The 17,739-nt window shown below is 43.9% G+C and overlaps 1 protein-coding gene across 6 annotated transcripts in view; it reads right to left on the bottom strand.

The window, feature by feature from the left end:
• Positions 1–17,739, bottom strand: part of SYNDIG1 (synapse differentiation inducing 1) — a 57,029-nt gene that overhangs the window by 31,513 nt on the left and 7,777 nt on the right. For 2 of the 6 annotated variants that reach the window (XM_061587582.1, XM_061587565.1), the window contains exon 1: positions 4,110–4,452. The exons of 2 other annotated variants lie outside the window; for them this stretch is intronic. The gene's annotated coding sequence lies outside the window, so the exon portion shown is untranslated. Of the gene's footprint in view, positions 1–2,421; positions 2,485–3,578; positions 3,618–4,109; positions 4,453–17,739 lie in introns of those variants that run through there. 2 more of the 6 variants (XM_061587646.1, XM_061587656.1) reach the window with 2 other exon arrangements.

The raw sequence follows: 17,739 nt of genomic DNA, 5'->3' as shown, positions 1-17,739 counted from the left end.
AGTCCTTTAGTGAAGATAAATTGATAATGTGTTCTGATCATGTGTTTCTCAGCATATTTTCATGTATATTTCTAAGATTATTACCAGAATAATGACCAATCTTAATAAAATTTCTAAAATGTCAGTCTGTAATCAGCAGCCATACCAGCAAATGCCTCTTAGGCCAGGCACTGAGCCTTCATTACTTGAGGAAGAAGAGAAAGCCACAGGAGGTGACTCTGTTCAGCCATCACCTAATCAGTTCTAATACCACCCCTCCCTTGGTGAACATTGATAAACCTTCAAATTTAGAGAAATATATATTCATTTTACCCACATTAATATTCCTTGTTACATAATTGGACACTTGCAAATAGCTGGAACCAGTATGCTAGATTCCAAGACTAGCTGAGCCAGGGGCTCAAATACATGCATTTTCTTCATTAGGAGAGTAATGTGTGAATCAGCCCCGTCACCTCTATCTTGAGGAACAGGCTATGTAGGGTTAGTGCTTGCGCTCAAGCGCAACACTGCCTAGTTCTCCCTTTATGTCAAACAAGTTGTTTGAAATGTTTACCATGAGCAGAAGGTGCACTTTTCCATGCTTCCACAGATAGCCTCACTCTCCCTGCATGTGCAAGATCACACTCTTGTGCTTCATGTTAATTAAATCTTGAAAAATACTCTTTGCCTCTGTATTTGCAATAAAAATGCATTTGAACTCCACTTCATGCAAAAACATATAATAAAATAAGTGCATAACAAGATAATGGGTTTATCCAAACCAGCACTCGTGGAAGGCTGCTCACTCAGTGAGAATTCCCCACCCCCTCTCCCCACTGCAAACTCCTGTGTACACCATACAGACCAGCACAAAAACTCTTCTAAGAGATGGGAAGACCTAGGATTCCTACTTGTGCAGTCTGCCTGCCTGTTTGATTTTTCCTGATATCTCCCTTCCACTGCAGCTCCCCCATTCCAGCCCTTTCCTGAGATCACTTGACTCTTAGGAGAGGTTCGTGGGGCAAGGAGTGGGGCGGGGAGGGAGAGAGAGAGACTGCAGTATAAATGCCCTTGTATTCACACTGCAATGGTTACAACTCAATAATACTATTAATAAGCATTTATAGAACCCTTTTTTTTACCATTCAAAGAAATTCAAAGCCACTACTTTCTGCAATCCTGACAAGAACTATCATGATCCTTGGCTACAGATGAGGATGAAGAGCAGAGGCTGAGAGGACAATGGCTTGCCTAGGACACAGAGCAGCATCATAGCAGAATCAAGACTGGAACACGGTACATTTTGATTCACAAATCAGTTGCTCTGCTGCTATGGGATACAGGCTCTCACATACATTTGAGATGCAAAGCAAAGCCATCCTTTCATGACTTCACAACTACCTGACATAGTCTCAGTTGTGGCTAAAGGGGAGAAAAGAGATCACCAATATGCCTTATGACCCTGAATATGCCATAGTTACCACCTTGATTGGTTTTCACAAATGTGGATACCGGATGCCATTGAAGATGCCCACTTTTATTGCAAATAAAATATTGCTAAGACAAGACAACCAGTAATAATCCGTATTATAATTATTATTACCTCACTCTGGAGAGGAAAAGATTGGATATGGAGCAAACTCTGCAATGGTCAGTCACAATTGTTACAAGGTTTTCTGACAAAAGCAGAGTTCCTTAAACTTCACTGAGCTTGCTCATTGCAGAACAATTTTTCTGCCATTATGGCTTCCGGTGGGTTGCCAAAGAAAGGCATCCAAATTAGTTATTTATTTAAAAAAAATATTTAGAAAATTAAATGAGAATTTAACTAGAAAATTAAATGAGAATTTAACTAGAAAATTAAAACTTTGTTGCTTCTTGAAAACCCTTTGAGAAACATTGGGTTCCTTTTGTCTCTTATACACGTTACCATTTCAGTAAGGACATTAATTATATATGACTGTTTCTATGCTATCATAAATATTGACATATTAGATTTTGTAAACTATATTTGGCTATAGGGAGATGGTGTGTGTATATTTCGTGTGTATATTTCTGAATGTTTTTAGTGTTTTTGTTTGCCACCCTGGGCTCCTTTTGGGAAGAAGGGTGGGATATAAATTTAATAAACAAATATAGTTGCATTAAAGTGCAGGAGGTCATTTATCACTGTTGGTTCTGGAAATATCCTCTATTACTGCTGCTGCTTGTGGGAACCACCTAAAATAGCACCATAGACTACAGGTGGTCCATGGACTACAGCTTTAGAACTACTGCAATAACGCATTCGATCTATTTTTAATTGGAAATGAACAGCATTTTTACCACCCCGATCCTACAGAAGTCTACTTACTTCCAAGTTCAATTGAATTTTATGATACCTCCAAAATTCAATGGAACATTGCTAATGACTTGCACTGCAATTGTATTCATACTTACCTGGGAATAAGCCCAACTGAACTCAGTGGGACTTGCCTTAGAGCAGAGATGCACAGGAATGTGCTGTTAGTCATTTCTCCAGAAGTTTGTTTTACATTTTAAGCCAAGGGACTTCCTTTAGCACTTTCCCTTTAATTTTCACCCTCTAGGCAAACCTACATTCATTCCAAGGAATGTTCTGACAGAGGTATTTATTAAGTACTGTCCTCTTGGTCAGTAGTATTCTGGCAAATTCAGAAGTGCAGGGTCCCTTCATGATAGTCCCAGCCACACCCCCTTACTAAGATTATACAACCTTCTAAAATTATAATCTGGCCAGCCTTGAATACTGCTTTCTGCTTCTTTATCACTGTCATTATTTGACTGTCCTTTCACACTGTTAGAGATATTGCTTGAATTATTGGATTCAGTGTCAACACCTTTATCTCCTGCTCCTACCAAACTCCTTGATGATGCAGATGGAATGCTATCATTGGGATTCACTGCCTCTTCTTCTGCAGTTACATAATTCTCACTCTCCACAACTTGTCTTGGTTTTTAATAAAGGCTTACTTGCAATTGACACTCATGCTGATTGGTTTCTAGGATGCCTGAGCTATAGGGACCCTGCTGGGACTTGGCTTGCAAGGAAGTATGAGGTCCAAGACCCCCAGGACCCTGGACAACTGCTCTTGGCAGAGAAATCACCAACAGCTTTAAAGCTGCGCACCCCCCACAGCCATTTTTTATTTTTTTGCTAGATTGCACCACTCCATCTCAAAAGGATTCTACTGTAGTCATAAAGGGCACATATAGCTAGGCGATCCTGGCACGCAGCTACAATTGACTGCCTCTCTGTGTGTGATTTTGCCTGCTGTTCCTTTGAGTTTCTTAACAAGGATGATCCCCTTTGATTTGTCTCACCCAGGAGCCTTTTTGTGTGGTTCCTGATGCGCTTAACTGTGCAGCTCGCCCAAAGCCTAATCAGATAGGAATTACTTGAATGAATGTTTATGGCCAATCGGGGAAGGGGGGTACAATCACCAAAGGTCTATTTCTGAACGTTTCCCAAAAGAAAAACGTGCATTCCTGTATGATTCGTTTTGGATGAGCCGCTCACGCAAAAGGGTCGCATCTCGGCAGTAAAGCCTGCACGTGCAAAAAAAAAAAACACCCACTAAGCGCCTCGGCTCAGCTCTATCGGTAGCGGATCATCCTCAGACCAGCCAGGGGCAGGCAGCTGCTGCTACGCTGAAAGCAGCAAGGTGGCACTGGGGAGGGCTCGGCGCTCGCACGCACATGCCCCGCACGCGGAGAGTCCCAGGTTCGATCCCTGGCAATATCGGAGAGAGTAGCCGGATTGGCCGCGAAAGGTGCTGCATAAGCGGAGCAGCAGACAGCACAGGAGGACCAAACGCCCTGGGTCGGTACAAGGCAAAGCAACCTTCACCGCTGCGGGCAGCTTTAAGCGCATTTTCACAGATACACAAGTCCCGTGCTGGCAAACCCTCCTCGGCGAGGGCCCCTGAGCAGCGCCTCCCGTCCTGCCCAGCAGTTCTGCGCCGCTTTGAAGTCGCTCCACCGCGGGAAGAAATGGAACGCCTCCCTCTTCAGCGGCTTTCCCGGGCGGCGTCGGCGCCTGCCTTCATTCTGGACACAGCTGAGCTTTCCTTCCCGCCCCTGCCCCTTTCTCTATTGGTGGGACTCACCGCCGGGCAGAAGAGCAGCAAGGTGACCTACGGCGCCGTCGAGCCTGAGTCGCTGGCAGCGGCTCTTCGTCAGCCCGACGAGCGCTCTGCGGCTCTCGCCGGCCTCGATCTGCAGCGCCCTGGAGAGGCGCACAAATCAAAGCACTGCGGGGCGGCGGCGGCAGGAGAGAAGACCAGCGGCTCCAGGCAGCGGCAGCCCGCACCCTGCCAGTCCTCGCCTCGTGGCGGGAAAAATACACGGCAGATCGGAAGGCGGCAGCAGCAGAGTAGGGCTAAGTAGTCGCAGCACCTGCCGCATGGTGCGGAGGCTGCAAGCCAGTGCTGAGCAAAACGTGGCAAGATTTCAGAGGTGCAGGTGCTGCTGCTGCATCCGCGGCTTGACATGAAGAATTTACAGCCCTGCACCGAGAATCGGGGAGGGGGGGCAACACAAAGATCCCCCCGGGTCCTAAAGAGCGCCCGGGGCTGCTCGGGTTTACTGCGGGAGGGAGGCTAGGTAGCTGCATCGGATGCCAGGGCCAGAGACGAGGCAGCCCCCACCCGCGCGGACCTCCACGGCAAAGGGTGGGCCGTTGCAAATGAGGGCGACATGGCAGCGCGAAGCGACAAAATGCATGCAATTTACAGTGTTTAGGGTTCGTTCTTTTTATAACGTAAACACAATTAAAACGAAGCAAACATGGCCAAGTGCCCAATCACCCGACTACCATCGCCATCGTTATTATTCAAAGTGGCAAATTTATTTAATGTGCAGTTGAACACAAAATGTGGAGTTGGGAAGCTGGTAATGTGCAGTTTGAAAAATGGGGGAGGAGACAGAATTAAACACATTAGGGTTATGTGTTTATTAAGCACTAAAATTACAGGCAACACGGACCGCATGTACACAGCTTATATAACGGTAGAATGCACTCACTTTCCCTATTTAAAATAAACTGCCCAAATCATATTAAAACACCTTCTCTTTGGCTGGAACTTCTTCTTCACCACCTTCATCTTTGGGCAGGTAATACTTCGTTGCATCCTCCTAAATGCCCTTAAAGTAGTCCCGGTTTTGCAGCTGTTAGTTACTGAACTAAGATTCACAAATAAAGCATTGCTGTATAGTATGTTAGAACTACTGACTCCTGCGGAGAAACCACCACTGATACAGGGGGTAAGCAAGGAGCAAATCATGCTTTGTGTTTATTTGCCTTGAGCCAGTGTGGCATAGTGGCTAGAGCAGCCTTTTCCAACCAGTGTGCCTCCAGATGTTGTTGGACCACAACTCCCATCAGCCTCAGCCAGCATGGCTGAGGCTGATGGGAGTTGTGGTCCAACAACATCTGGAGGCACACTGGTTGGGAAAGGCTGCTAGAGTGTTGGGCTATGACCTGGGAGACCAGGGTTTGAATCCCCACACAGCCATGAAGCTGACTGGGTGACCTTGGGCCAGTCGCTGCCTCTTAACCTCAGAGGAAGGCAATGGTAAACTTCCTCTGAATGCCGCTTACCATTAAAACCCTATTCATAGGGACCGACCTGAAGGAAGTCCATTTCCATTTCTGGGGGGGGGGTATCTGATGGGGAACTTGTGCAGTTGGAAAATCTGCTTTTAAAAAACCTGCAAAGCGGTTTACAAACATTAATCAATAAAAATAGCTTCCAATAAGACAGACAAATCAAATCAATGTAATAGTCTCAATAAACAGCAGCCGGGCCAACTCAACATAGAGAACAAAGGCAAGCTGCATCAAAAAATCAAAGGCCCTCTGAAGAAGAATGGTCTTCATATGTTGCGGGAGGGAGTGGTTCCGGGTGCCTTGAAGGAGGCGGTGATCCGACCACTCCTGAAAAAGCCCACCCTGGACCCACTGGTTTATCACAACTATTGACCGGTTGCAAATATCCCCTGTAATGCAATTGCAAGTACTCTTGGATGAAACAGATTATCTTGACCCATCCCAGTCTGGGTTCAGGCCTGGTTATGGGACTGAATCGGCCTTGGTTGCCCTGATGGATGACCTTTATCAGGAGAAGGACAGGGGGAGTGCGACCCTGTTATTCTTACTTGATCTCTCAGCGGCTTTTGATACCATTGACCATGGTATCCTTCTGGGCCGACTTGGCGAGCTGGGTATTGGAGGAACTGTTTTACAGTAGGGCCCTACTCATATGGCGGGTTATGTTCTGGACCCCTGCTGTAAAGCGAAAACCGCTGTAAAGCGGAACTCATTTAATAGAATGGTGCGCGACACCTGAAAACCACCGTAAAAGCAGAACAAGTGCCGTATGAGTGGGGCTTTAGTCTAATTGCGTCTAATTGAGACCGCTGCATTAGCGAAGCACCGTAAAGCGAAGCACTGTAAAGCGGGGCCCTACTGTACAGTGGTTCCGATCCTATCTCCAAGGTCACTCTCAGAGAATAGCATTGGGTGACTGTCTTTCAGCCCCCTGGCAGTTGTGCTGTGGGGTGCCGCAGGGTACCATCTTGTCCCCCATGCTGTTTAACATCTATATGAAGCCCTTGGGAGCGGTCATCAGGATATTTGGAGCGAGGTGTCAGCCGTATGCTGACAACACCCAGATCTATTTCTCCATAACATCTGAATCAGGAGAGGGCATGCAAGCCCTGGACCGGTGCTTGGACTCGGTGATGGGCTGGATGAGGGCTAATAAACTGAGTCTGAATCCTAGCAAGACTGAGACACTGTGGGTTGGTGGTTCCTGAGTTCGGATAATTGGTCAGTTGCCTGCTTTGGATGAGGTTGTACTCCCTCTGAAAGAGCAGGTCCGTAGTCTGGGGGTGCTCCTGGATCCATCTTTGTCGCTAGAGGCCCAGGTGACCTCTGTGGCTAGGAGTGCCTTTTACCAGCTTCGGCTGATAAGACAGCTGCGGCTGTTTCTGGACCAGGATAGCCTGACCACTGTTGTCCATGCACTGGTAACCTCTAGGCTGGATTACTGTAATGCACTCTATGTGGGGCTGCCCTTGATGCTGATCTGGAAGCTGCAGCTAGTGCAAAATGCAGCAGCGAGACTGCTCACTGGGACAGGGTATCGCCAACATGTCATCCCGCTGCTGAAAGAAGTGCACTGGCTGCCCATTTGCTACTGGGCCAAGTTCAAGGTTCTAGTTTTGGTGTACAAAGCCCTATACAGCTTGGGACCAGCATACCTGAAAGACCATCTTACCCCTTATATGCCCAGCTGATCACTGCGCTCTGCAGGTGAGGGCCTCCTGCAGATACCATCTTATCAGGAGGTTCGTTCTGCACAATATAGGAATCTGACCTTTAGTATGGCGGCACCTACCCTGTGGAATTCCCTCCCCTTAAATATTAGGCAGGCGCCATCTCTGCTATCTTTTCTGCGCCTTTGAAGACTTTCCTCTTCCAACAAGCCTTTTAAGTTGAGACCTATCCCAGTCTGTGTCTGTGTTAGAATTGCTTTTAATATGTCTTTTAATATTTAACCCTTTTTTAAAAAGATGTTTTTAAAGTTTTTAAAAAAATGTTTTTAACGTTTTGTTTTAATGTATTTTAAGGTCTTTTTATGATGTTTTAAGGTGTTTTTGGTGTTTCTGTTTGCTGCCCTGGTCTCCTGCTGGAAGGAAGGGCGGGGTATAAATAAAATAATAAATAAATAAATAGTTGCTGAAAAGACAGAAGGGAAAATGCTGAAGGAGCTGTCACAGAGAAGACCCTGCTCTTTAGAAACTAACCTATCCTGGAGTTTTATGCTCACTGGCCAGAATTCTGGAATAAAAAATAGGCTGGGGGCGGGGGTATGGAATGTATCTGATCCAGCTAAGTTCCTCCTGTACCCTTGACAACTGCTGTGTGGTAATCATGCCTTTCAGGAAACAAAAGAGAGATCTCGTCTCTGATGTGGGTGAGTGGGCTTCGCTGACTGCTGAGCTTCAAAACAAGGATTTATTCTTTGTCTTTGCTCTTGTCCTCCTGCCCAAGGGGTGAAGGTGTAAGGGTGTGTGTCTGTGTCCTGAAGTTATACAGTAACAATGATTCCTCAAATAGCTCATAATTGTCCACATGTGTGTTCCCTTCCCCACCCCCCAGTTAGGGCAGCTTCCTGTTCTGACAGTCAGCTACCTGTGTGGGCTGCCATCTCTGCCCCTTATTCCATGCTGGGCACTGCCACCTTTGTGAAACAATATAAGCTGAAGCTGAAGCCTCTGCCCAACCCATTTACACAGAACAACAGGAGTAGAAGGAGGAAAAGAATGTTCCTAAAATTAGAGCTGTCTAAAATAGCTAAGGCTGGACAGTATGCTCGTGTTTAACGTCTGAGATTTTTACATTCTGTCACTTTTTAGACCACCCAGTAGCCTAAGCAACAGATAGCAGAGAGCTAGAAATTTGACAGTAACTTTCTGTTATATCTGTTTAAAGTGGGTTTTTATGGGCTGGTTCACATTGTTGGCCCTCTAGGAATACCTTGTGTAAAGTGGGAAATAAGATATTTCAATGCAAAAAAATGAGAAAAGCTTACATCTACTAACATGCACTGCATGAAAGGTTCTCTGCATAAACTGCTTAGCATTCCAAGGCCCCAATCCAGCACAGAGTAAAGCACTTAGGCTACAATCCTGTGCACACTTATCTACCTAGGAATAAGTCCCATTGAAATAGCTGGGAATTTCTGATTAAACATGCTTAGGATTGCTCTGCACAATATATTGAAATCAATGTGCTCACACATGCTTAACTCTGTGCTAGATTGTGATCCAAATCTGTAGATACAAGCACGGAGGACTTCATGTATCGTTCATGCATATTTGCGACATTCATATTGAATTTATTTCTTTTTTAATCAGTGCAATTTAGCCATTATAAATGCAAATGTAGTCTACTATTTTCTAAATAGACCTCTGCATTGTTCCAATCTCTAATATACGTTTGAGCACCATTTCCCTTCTCTGAGCACATCTGCAAGGTTTTCTTGGAGAGAAAGGTAGTGAGCACACCTAATGTGTATCCAGTGCCTGCTGTCCACATGCTCTCCTCGGTGCAGCCTGCCCCTCCTTCCCTTAGTCCATTTGGATTGCAGACATGGGAATGTATGAGGCCAAGGCAGGCGCAGGGTTGTCCCACATCACATTTCACCTCTATTTTTAGAGAAGTTTTTAACACATTTCTAGGTTAGTGTTAAAGTGCGAGATCAGAAGTATAGGGAGCTCTTATACAAAGATGCCATCATCCTCCCATTTTAAAAAAACCTAAAAAGGCCAAACTCATTTAACCTGTTCAGGTTACTGTTTCTCCAGGCCTGCAATCTTTCTAGTTGCTCTTCTGCATGTATCAGTTCTAATCTGAATTCACTCCAACACGGGATACACAATTACAAATTAGATTTGCCTTGGCTCGGGTAGAAATAACCATAATACATCCAAGAACTGCACTGGCTTCCTTCCCCCCCCCTTTCCCCCCCAACTGCATCACTTGACTCAAAATTATGAAACTGCTTTAAAATATGAAACAGCTTTAATTTGCACATTTAATAGTTCACATAAGTGGGTTATTTTTGTGTGAGCAGTTTAATGCATGAGAAGGGTACTTACTCAAGACTGCAGTGTGACTAAGTGTACCTTACACTCCTTGTGTGAAAAGAAAAGTCACATGGATTGTTACATATTGTTAGGATTTTTAGAACAAGGGAATTTTTAAATTAAGGATTTTATGCTTTGGCAAAGGTATATAAGTCTGATAGAATTGTTCAATTGCCCAAAGGATTATGGGTAGAAATGTTTTCTTGCAAAAGCAGAGTTTTATCTAAAGTGTTGTTTCTAGGCTTGAAAAGGAGACGTGAAAACGGACTGAATACTCAGAATAAATTAGACATCTGACAGCCTCTTGGTATGGCATACAGTGGAAAGACACAGATTAAAGCTGACATGGGGTGAGTGGAAAATAAGTTGACATGCTAGGATCTGAGAAAAGGAAGAAGTTGCAAGATGGCTCATGTTTGGAACACCTTGTAAAGGCACGAATGAGCCTGTGCATTCTCAAGGGTGATTTGGATCAGATGTTTTTAAGAAACAAGAACAGGGAAGTAAGAACACTCTTGAACATGAGTAAAAACCCATATGATATAAGAGAACTGGTGTCATAGATGACACATGTATTATTTGTGCTGGACCAATGAGGTAGCTAGAAGTTTACCTCATTGGTGGCGCTACAGTGGGTTCAGCGAAGGCAGTTAGAAAGGATATTTGATTAGGTGCAGGGGAAATGATCAGGGTCTTGTTTTTGGAATTCTGATGAGATATCCCACCTTCTGGGGTGTAAAATGTCTACTTCTACTCTGCTTTAATCTTGTAAGTATTTAAGCTTTGGCCGTGTGAGAAGGGCTTCAGAAGGTGTTTGTAAATTTTTCTTGCTAATTAATGAAATGTCTCAGACAACCTTTGGGTGTCTCTGCGTTGGTCCAGTTGGTGTGTTTGCTGAACCTCTCACCTATGGAGTTGGGAGTTGTTTGTTTGTGAAGCTGTGGCCCGTTTGCAGCTTTTAAATAATCAATAACTTTAAAGCCTAACAATATGTAAGTTGGGTCTGATTCACTTTACTGATCCCAGATTCTTTGCCTTTTATGGATTCTTTGACTAAGTTTGCCAATCCTGCTGGCATCCACTTAGACATCTTAGCACCTTTCTGAATCTGATATACATTCTGAGTTTCTGTCATCATGGTTAACCTCCATGTATCACGTAAAAATACTGTATATATGATTTCATAGTACCAAAGCACCTCCTTTTCATGCCTTATAATTTTCCTTTCACTCCCCCGCCCCCAATTTTCCTCTGACATACTCTGTGCTTAGTAGAAGGCTGGGTGTGATTTGCAGTGTTCAGCTTTGCCCAGGAAGAGAGTTACTTGGGTAAATCACCCAATTATAAAATCAAGAGTGAATTCCCTGGAAGCACCTAGCCACACACATTAAGTGGTCGACTGTCTGCCATGCACACCCACCCCACAGGTTGAACAGCCTGTAAGTGACTTTAGTGCTCCCAAGGAACAGCAGAGCACCTTTTAGCTGGTGATGGACAAGGAAATGCAAGCCTCCTCACTACCTAAGGTTGTTACTGTCATTTGACCCTCTCATGATACACACACAAGTGGCAGTGTGTGTGTGTGTTATGTGCCTTCAAGTTGATTATGATTTATGGCAACCCTATGAATCAACAACCTCCAATAGCATCTGTTATAAACCACCCTGTTCAGATCTTGTAAGTTCAGGTCTGTGGCTTCCTTTATGGAATCAATCCATCTCTTATTTGGCCTTTCTCTTTTTCTACTCCCTTCTGTTTTTCCCAGCATTATTGTCTTTTCTAGTGAATCAGGTCTTCTCATTATGTGTCCAAAGTATGATAACCTCAGTTTCATCATTTTAGCTTCTAGTGATAGTTCTGGTTTAGTTTGTTCTAACACCCAATCAGAAGCTACTGTAAGGACAGAATATGGAAAAACCGATTGATTCCCAATTGGAAAGGTTGTGAGATGGGTTATTTTATCACCCTATTTGTTTAATCCATATGCAGAACATATCATACAGAAAGCGGGACTGGACCAAGATGAAGGATGTGTGAAAACTGGAGGGAGAAATATCAATTTAAGATATGCAGACGACACCATACTCTTAGCAGAAACCAGTAATGATTTGAAATGAATGCTGATGAAAGTTAAAGAGGAAAGCACAAAAGCAGGACTACAGCTGAATGTCAAGACTAAAGTAATGACAACACAAGATTTATGTAACTTTAAAATTGACGGGGACACTGAACTTGTCAAAGATTATCAATAACTTGGGACAGTCATTAACCAAAATGGAGACAATAGTAAAGAAATTAGAAGAAGGCTAGGACTGGGGAGGGCAGCTGTGAGAGAACTAGAAAAGGTCCTCAAATGCAAAGATGTATCACTGAACAGCAAAGTCGGGATCATCAGATCATGGTATTCCCAATCTCTACGTATGGATGTGAAAGTTGGACAGTGAAAAAGTCGGTAAGAGAAAAAGCAACTCATTTGAAATGTGGTGTTGGAGAAGAGCTTTGCGGACACCATGGACCGTGAAAAAGACAAAAAATAAGTGGCAATAGACATTTATTAAATGTCAAGGAAAGTAACATTAGTTGTGTTCAGTATTGTAGTAGGGAGAAAGAAAGCTATAGTCCTCCTCAGTGAGCTTCAGGGCATCAGAATGACAAAGAGGTAGGGAAACAAGGGCTGCTCTCTTGCTCGAGTGCCAGAGATTTGTGAACACATATTTGCCGCTGAGGACAGCTGCATCTTCTAGCTGAGGATGTAAATGTAAAGACAGTGTCCTTTCTTGCTTTCAACCTGGCTCTTGCATACGGTAAAAAGTAGGAGGGTACTGACAGCTTTAAAGCTAAAAGGACCATGGCAAAGCATGTATTGCTGGGTGCTCACATTTTATATCACTGTTGTCCATGCAGAAGCAGGATTTTCGAGCGCCTTGAGAAACAGCAAGCCCTGCTTGATAAAAACAACAGTGGGATAAAAGAAATGAGTTTGTTCACAATGGGAAATGGTGCTTTTATCATGCCCAACTTAGTTTTAAAATAATTTGTTACATTCATATCCTGGCTTTCCTACAAAAAGCTTCAAGGTGGTATATCTGTTCCTCTTCTCTTTTTTCCCTTCACACAAACCCTTTGAGGTGGATAAGGGTGGGAGTCGGTGACTGGCCCAAAGTCATTCTGTGACCTTCATGGCTTGAGTGGGGATTTGAACCTGGGCCTCTTCAGTCTTAATCCAATATTCTAACCCAGGGATAGGGTCCCTCCAGATGATATGGACTACAACTCCCATCATCCCTGACCATTGGCCATGCTGGCTGGAGATGATGGCCGTTATTGCCCAAAACTTCTGGAGGGCTCTATATTGGTTACCCCAGCTCTAACCACTATACCACACTGGCAAAACAGTTTTGTCATTCTAGGTGCGGCACCTCTGCCCTCACACAAAAGAGCTTGACTAAGAGGATGGATCAGTGAGAAAAGTGGGGGTAAGTGGGATTTATGGAGAGGACAAAGGATATGTTTCCCAGAGACATATCGTAACAGCAGCACTAGACAATTTGTGTCTAAGCTTGGGAACAGGCAATTGTTTTTAAGAGAATTGATGGTGGTATGGTAGAACCATAATTCCCCGTTATGAACATGCTCATGTCTCACTGCTGTCCCTGGTCAAATAGCATTTGCAGGTTTTTCATGGACAACAAAAACCTGCAAAACTGTTTGATCAGAAATGATGGATGAGTGTTTGGTGATGCTTCTTCTAAACCACTTTCAGCTTTGTGAGGCTGTATCTCTGCATTGCAGACTTAAACTTTCTTCTTCCTAGGACAACACGGGAATTGTATTTCTGTGGAGGGGGAAGGAACTAGGGATCTGAGAGAATTATCAGGACCCTTACCAAATTACAATTTCCAGGATTCTTTAGGAAGCCACAGCACTTAAAGTGATATAAAGATGATATAAGTTTATAGTGGAAATAAGTGCAAAGGGAGGAATAAAACTTCATCTGTCTCTAGTATCATGTGTACTCACAAACTTTTCTTACCTGGATACTCCCTTCCAGATATCTATATTTAATGGCTTTCAAACCATATCATTAACTCCATAGGCATCTCAGGTGGGAAGCATTGCCTCAAATTAATAAGAGTGCCTCCCAGAGTAATTTACATTTTAAATATCACTAATGTATGATGATGTTTAAAATCTCATGTCTGTTTCTCATTATAAAAATGTAAGAACAGCTTTGCTGGATCAGGCCAATGGCCATCTAGTCTAGCATCCTGTTCTCACAGAGGTCAGCCAGATGCCTATGGAATGCTCCTAAGCAGAACTTGAGCTTCAGTGAAGCTTGAATATTGTGAAAATAAGGGCCACCCATTGTGTTAGATGGAGCCACAGACTAGCAAAATAAGAAATCATGTCCTGTTTAAAAGGGGGATGTCTGGCAATTTCATCTTGTTGCACAGAAGCACCAAAGGTAAATTAAGAGCTTACAACACCAATTCAAAGGAGAAGAGTACATGGGGAGCACCAGCATAATCTTTAAAAGTTTCTTTAGAATATGCTAAAGGAAGATGAGGACAGTGTTTACTGTTTTATAAAGTTGTGGCTGTCCTGTCATCCTGTCCAGGAAGGAAGCCCTGCTCCTTCATTCTAGGGGTGTGATCACAAACTACAAGGGCTTAATGGTGAGGAAAATACTCTCTGCATACTCAGACGTATTTTACTATATAGTGTTACTTTATTTATTTACTTTAAAGCATTTTTATCCTGCTATTCTGCGCAAAAGCCTGCTAGGATATAGCAGATCAATAAATACACAACAATCCCTACCTTCCGGCTTACAAAAAAGATCTAACCCTAAAAGGGATGTGGGGTTGGGTGGGAATCTGGGAATCAGGCACCATTTCTTAATATTGAAATGGAAATGGACTGCCTTCAAGTTGATCCCAACTTATGGCGACCCTATGAATAGGGTGTTCATGATAAGCAGTATTCAGAGGGGGGTTACCATTGCCTCCCTCTGAGGCTAGTCCTCCCCGGCTGGCTAGGGCCTGCTCAGCTTGCCACAGCTGCACAAGCCAGCCCCTTCCTCGTCTACAACTGCCAGCTGGGGGGCAACTGGGCTCCTTGGGACTATGCAGCTTGCCCACGGCTGCACAGGTGGCAGGGCACGTAACCCCCTGAGCCACTCACTGTGGGGTGATCTTTAGCTGGCCCTTGACACCCAGGAGACACAAGTGGGGATTTGAACTCACAGACTCTGGACTCCCAGCCAGGCTCTCCTCCCCACTCCTTGTAATGACTAGCTAGGATAAAGACATTTCTGGTAGCATTCTACCATGCTATCCAAACTGTTTCCATCCTACCTGGTTGTTATAAAACTGCAACTTTTAAGAACCAGCTACTGCCAGATGGCAATTGGGAGAGCACCACAGACTGGTGGTCTCTCAGCAAAGTCAATGGAATAGCTGTGCTTCCCTTCTCTTCCTCTGCTCTGCAGTTATGACTAAGTTAGTTATGTTTCTTTACAGCAGGGCTGCAGGGGTAAAAGGTGGGAAAGAGAAGGGAGCTAACTGATGTGACTACAAAGACCAAGGCCAACTGTGAGTCAGACTATTGATCCATTTAGAGCACTGCTGCCTATTCTGTGATCAGTTACTTAATTTCAGGTGGCATGGGAGACACATGTGCTTAAGTCTATTTGGAAATGTCACCCTTGACTCTATGTTGGGAGTTGTTAAGTGGATGAGGGTAGTGTACTCTGCACCTACTCAGGGGCCCTTTTATCTGTTCTTAGTCCACATATCCCAGGGGGCTAAGCTAAGCTACTACTTAGCCCTGGCATTGAAAAGGTTGCTGTGTCTCAGCCCTACGTTGGATCTCATGGGCATCATATCTCTCTATGACTGATACCACAATTTATTTATTTATTAATCTTCTATCCCACTCTTTCTCCCAGTGGAAGCGCAGGGCAGCAAACAAAAACACTAAAAACACTTTAAAACGTCATAAAAACAGATTTTAAAATATATTAAAACATCTTTAAAAACATTTTCTTATGCGCCTTCAAGTTGATGACGACTTATAGTGACCCTATGAATCAATGACCTCCAGTAGCATCTGTCATAACCCCCGTTCAGATCTTGTAAGTTCAGGTCTGTGGCTTTCTTTATAGAATCAATCCATCTCGTGTGGTCTTCCTCTTTTTCTACTCCCTTCTGCTTTTCCCAGCATTAATGTCTTTTCTAGTGAATCATGTCTTCTCATGATGTGTCCAAAGTATGATAACCTCAATTTCATCATTTTAGCTTCTAGTGATAATTCTGATTTAGTTTATTCTAACACCCAATTATTTGTCTTTTTTTGTGGTCCATGGTATCCGCAAAGCTCTCCTCCAACACCACATTTCATATGATTCGCTTTTTCTCTTATCTTTTAAAAGAAGAGATGAGTTTCTTAAAATGGGGTAAAATATACCCAGAAATCTCATCCAGCTACAGCTCCATGGCATGTGTTTGCTGTTGCTTTACACATTCAGACACATATCATTTTAGGAGATGTGCCTTGGAGGAACAGGAACTAATGTGTCCCACAACTGCATGAAGTCCTGAATGAGACTGGGGAAAAATGCATTCCAGGCACAGTACAAGAGGGAAACCTATTATGGGAACAAGGAGGCTCAGGTCTCGGCTGAGAGCCGGGTGGCGCTGTATCAACTCCATCTGATATGGAGGCTGCGCCCCTACCTTCCCAACCATCTGCTCCCAGTGGTGGTACATGCCCTAGTCTCTTCTTGCCTAGATTACTGTAATGCGCTCTACATGGGGTTACCCTTGAAAACGGTCCGGAAGCTGCAACTGGTACAGAATGCGGCAGCTCGCCTGATTAAGGGCAGCCGCCGGAGAGATCACATCACTCCAGTACTGAAGGAGTTGCACTGGTCACCAGTTACTTTCCGGGCCCAGTTCAAGGTGTTGTTTTTGACCTTGAAAACCCTGCACGGTTTCAGCCCAGTCTGTCTGAAAGAGCGCCTCCAACATCATCAGGGATGCCGCTCAACAAGATCAGCCTCAAAAGACCTCTCCATCCCACCAGTTGAAACAGCTAGACTGGGGAGGACTAGGGAGAGGGCTTTTTCAATAGTGGCCCCTACTCTGTGGAATTCCCTCCCAAATGATCTCCGCCATGCCCCCTCTATGATGAGCTTCTGCCGGGCCTTGAAGACCTGGCTCTTCAGGCAGGCTTTTGGGGTGGGTTAGGTTTTATTATCATTGGTTGAGATTTTTTAATGCTTTAATGTAAATTGTATGTTTTTATGTTGTACGTCGCCCAGAGTGGCTGGATAACCAGCTAGATAGGTGACTAATAAATTTAATAAATAAATAAATAAAGCTTCCCTATCACTTCCTTGCCTCATTTTGAATTTTTATTCATCTGTCATATTTCTTTTCCACAGCTCAAAGCTGTTAAGAATCAGGTACCAAACAGTCAATAGCCAAAATAAGATGCATATGTTGGACATATTGGAAGTTGTTTAAAAACACTATATTAGAAGCTCAACTGGAGTGCATACCGCAGATCAGAAAAGGTACCGCCAGGGCCAAGAAGATGCCAGCATGGTTAACGAGCAAAGTCAAGGAAGCTCTTAGAGGCAAAAAGTCTTCCTTCAGAAAATGGAAGTCTTGTCCGAATGAAGAAAATAAAAAAGAACACAAACTCTGGCAAAAGAAATGCAAGAAGACAATAAGGGATGCTAAAAAAGAATTTGAGGAGCACATTGCTAAGAACATAAAAACCAACAACAAAAAATTCTATAAATACATTCAAAGCAGGAGACCATCTAGGGAGACAATTGGACCCTTGGATGATAAGGGAGTCAAAGGTGTACTAAAGAACGATAAGGAGATTGCAGAGAAGCTAAATGAATTCTTTGCATCTGTCTTCACAGTGGAAGATATAGGGCAGATCCCTGAACCTGAACTAACATTTGCAGGAAGGGATTCTGAGGAACTGAGACAAATAGTGGTAACGAGAGAGGAAGTTCTAAGCTTAATGAACAATATAAAAACTGACAAATCACCGGGCCCGGAT

The sequence above is a fragment of the Rhineura floridana genome, chromosome 1, assembly GCF_030035675.1.
Source record: "Rhineura floridana isolate rRhiFlo1 chromosome 1, rRhiFlo1.hap2, whole genome shotgun sequence".
Taxonomy (NCBI): Eukaryota; Metazoa; Chordata; class Lepidosauria; order Squamata; family Rhineuridae; genus Rhineura; species Rhineura floridana.
Note: the sequence above shows the minus strand (reverse complement) of the source record. Positions and strands in the feature narration are given on the sequence as shown.